Source organism: Cyprinodon variegatus, unplaced genomic scaffold (assembly GCF_000732505.1).
Source record: "Cyprinodon variegatus isolate N-32 unplaced genomic scaffold, C_variegatus-1.0 Scaffold665, whole genome shotgun sequence".
In the NCBI taxonomy this organism is placed as follows: domain Eukaryota; kingdom Metazoa; phylum Chordata; class Actinopteri; order Cyprinodontiformes; family Cyprinodontidae; genus Cyprinodon; species Cyprinodon variegatus.
Window position 1 is genome coordinate 249265 of NW_015151118.1, and position 4013 is coordinate 253277.

Consider the following 4013-nt stretch of genomic DNA (forward strand, 5'->3'; position numbering starts at 1 on the left):
TCTACGTGGAGTTGATCGAACTAATTGATAGCAGTCTTCGTGAAACGGAAAACTCAAAGTTTCCGACATTAGGCTAGATCAATTTAGAGCTGCGGATTTGAATCTGCTTTGTGAAACGGACGCCTGAAGGTTTTCAGATGTTTTAATCTTTTACTAACAGAGAAATGTATCAAATGATCTCAGCAGCAGATCTGCTCATTTGGGAATCAAACCTGGAAAAACGTCTCATGGACGCCGAGCAACTTGGAAACATCTCATTTCTAGCTGTGGCTCCGTCCGCTCATAGAAACCAGGGTCCAAAAAACTAGTTGAAGTTCCTGAAGTTTAATCCGGCGTGTTTGAGAAGAAGGTCGACGCTTTCTGATGGAGGTCATGTGACTGGAGACGCAGCCACATCCACCTTTAATTAGTCTTCCTGTACCTGTTGTCCCACGGCGACGGGGAGATTATAGAGGTGACGCTTTTCGGCTGATTGGGTCCATCTTAACGAGATCGAAGCTGATTGGCCGAGGCTGAAGGTTAATTGGAGGGAAGGAACCTGGTTTGATTTAATTAAAAGACAAACAAATGATGAAGGGTGAGTTCTGACGGGCCGGAGGGAGGTCCAAAGTTTTCCTTAAAGTTCCTAAAACCCAGCGCTGCTGGTGAGTGATGGCCTGAGCGACCAATCAGAACCCAGGTCCGTTTACCTCCGACCTTTGCCCCTGTAAGGGCAGCTCCATCCGATCGGGTTCAAGGCCCGCACATCTGTCTGGGTTTCTCCTTTACCAGAAACTCTTTGCTTTCCGCTGGGCTCGGTTCTGGACGGTTCTGTGGTTTTCAGTTTTTAGGCCCGGTTCTGAAGGCAGAGGGTTCCGTTCCAGCAGAACCACAGAGGGTCAAACATTTGTGCAGACAGACAGAGATGATGTAACTCTGCCCTGTCACTGTCCCAGGAAACTAGGGGTTGCCACGGAGATCCCCACACGTCTGGGGGGCGGGGCCGGGGGAGCCGAGTTACAGAGCTTAAAAAATTCACGAGTTTCTGCAGCGAGCGGCTAAATATAGACTTCCTTTGAGGGAGGTGGGGGTTATAGTGAAGGACAAAAGGTTCTGATTTAAACAGCAGAAAACCTGACAGAACCGACCCAACACTGAAAAAACTCCAACATGTAGCTGATTAATCAAACTGTCGCTGTAAACTGGATAAAATTGACATTTGATTGTGTTTCTCCTTCTTTTTGGATTTGATTTTACCTGAACTAAATAAACGTACAAAGGAACCAAAACAAAGTTTTAGATTTCTCTCAATATATATAAATTTATCCATGACCTGCAGGATTTGTTTTGTTTGAGTCACTGTGAATTGCGCTTTGCACGCTGCAGTCGGAGCACATGATCAAGTCCAACTCCCAGACCGCGAGAGAGCGCCATTTTCGCTCTCTACTATCTCTACTTCCTGGCTGGATTTCGCCCATAAATAAACACAAGTAGCAAAGCAGCTGCATAAAATCAATGTTATAGCTGCTAGTTAACGAGTTAATATTAGCTAGCTGACGTCTGAGAGGGTTTACGCATTTAGCGATAACGTTATGACAATGACTCGCTAATGTTAGCTAGCCAAAAGCCCTCGCTTGTTCAACTGGGCTCCATACAGCCACATGGTCCAGCTCCCCTGGGGGAATCCCAAGGCGCTCCCTGTCTAGCAGAGAAACATAGTCCCTCCAGCGTGTCCTGGGTCTCCCCCTGGGCCTCCTCCCAGTGGGACGTGCCTGGAACACCTCGCCAGGGAGACGTCCAGGAGGCATCCTAACCAGATGCCCGAGCCTCCTCAACTGGCTCCTCTCGATGTGGAGGAGCAGCGGCTCTACTCTGAGTCCTCCCCGGATGGCTGAGCTCCTCCCCCTATCTCTAAGGGAGAGCCCAGACACACTACGGAGAAAACTCATTTCAGCCGCTTGGATCCGGGATCTCGTTCTTTCGATCATGACCCAAAGCTCATAACCATAGATGAGGGTAGGAACGTAGATCGACCGGTAAATCCAGAGCTTTGCTAAACAAGCATTGCTTGAAGGTACAGTGTGGATTTTTGTCCGAGTTAAATGCTGGATACCCGCCGTCACCGGCAGCGGGAGCCTCCAGGCTGTTGTGGGGAGCATGTTAGCCAAGGATGCTAACTGCCACCGCTTGCTGAGGTTATTTAATGTAGGGTGACCAGACATGCCCTCTCTCCCGGACATGTCCTTCTTTTCATACCTAAAAAAAATGTGCGGTGGAAATTTTTATAATCATCGGTGATTTTTGTCGACTACAGAGCAGCAGAACCGAGCCGTCAGCTTGGGGGCTGGTCCGGGATGGTCCGGGAACTCTGGTGCACAGGGGGAGGGAGGCAGCGGGGGACAGAGCGACCGAACCTGACCCAGTGACGGTAGGCGTGGCTGCGGCTACCGTCACTGGGTCTGGTTTGGTCTCTCTGTCCCCGGGCCAGCCCTAGAGCTTCCAATGCCCGGTCCGGTCCGGTCCAGTCAGCCGGATATACACCATTTAAGGCTAAATTAACAATTAACACATTTAAAATAATCTGTTGGCCAGGTGTTTTTTTAATTTAAAGAATTTGATGAGAAGATGAGAAATGGAAATGATTTTTTGAATAAAGTCAAATTAAATGTGAAAATTATAGCTTGGTTACATTTAAATGAATTTAATACAAACATTAATTCATGTTAATTTAGTTAAAAGTAAAAACATTAGCTCGGTTCAATTTCAATATATTAGTTTGGTTCATCAAATGAAATGTTCAGAAAGTCATTTGGAAGAGGGCAAAGATTGAAAGTTGATTTATTGTTTATATCAACATAAAATAATCGGGTCAGAAGTGATTAAATTCAGATTCTGTGAAGTAAAATATTTTAGATGTGATTTCTGGACATCGTTTATTTTTTATTTCACTTTCTCCAGTGAACGGACCACAGGACCCGCCCAGAGCGGCCCCACGATGGGGGGTCAGAAGGTTCCGGTTCCAGCCTACAGTTAGCATGTTCAGGTTCTGTTCAGGTTCTGTTCAGGTTCTGTTCAGGTTCGGCCCGTTAGGAGGCAGCGATCCATTCAGTCAGAAACCAGAACCCACTGATCCGACCCGTTTTCTATCGCATGGAGGAGAAATCGGGTCAGCGTTTGGTTCTGGTTTGAGGAGCAGCCTCCTGAGCTCCTGTAACAGGTTCTGATGTGGACGGCGTGGCCCCCAGGGGCCCCGCTGCATTGATTGGACTCTCAGCGAGTGTAATGAGAGACGCGGGTTTGTTTTTAGACGGAGACGCGGCGCTGCAGCAGAGCCTTAATGCACTGCAGAGCTTTTTATATCCACTCACGCCTGGATGAGGCTGTCATTGAGGAGAATCAGCTCCAGGTTCTGATTACAGAACCGCTCCGGTTCTCCTGTTTGTTCTCTGGCCCAACAGAACCTGAGCTCAGATGTTCTGCACGGGTTCTGCTCTCCTCAGTGGAACTCCTGCATCATTTCTAAATATTCCTGAACGGATCTATTGATGGAAACCATTTAAAGATGGATTCCCTGCTGAGCTCTGGATCTCTGGCCCGGTTCTGTTAGGATTTCTGTTGGTCCAGATCGGGTCAAAATGCTGCCTGGCTGAAGGATTAATGAAGGTTTCATTTCCTGTGGCTGGCAGCGGTTCCTTCACCTCCTGCAGCTGCACTGGAACCAGACTCTGATCTGCCAGTTGGCATCAGGACTGATGTTCTGGACCCAGAACCAGAACTTTGCTTCTCAGAGGCAGAGAGGTCCCTGATCCACTGGTCCCTCAGAACCACAGATCAGAGACGGGTGGAGAGAGAGGTGCTGGTCGTCATGGAAACCTCTGGTTTAAAAATGCACAGAACCTTAGATCCACAGAACTAGAGATCCACCAAAACCTAGATCCACAGAACCAGAGATCCACCAAAACCCAGATCCACAGAACCAGAGATCCACCAAAACCTAGATCCACAGAACCAGAGATCCACCAAAACCTAGATCC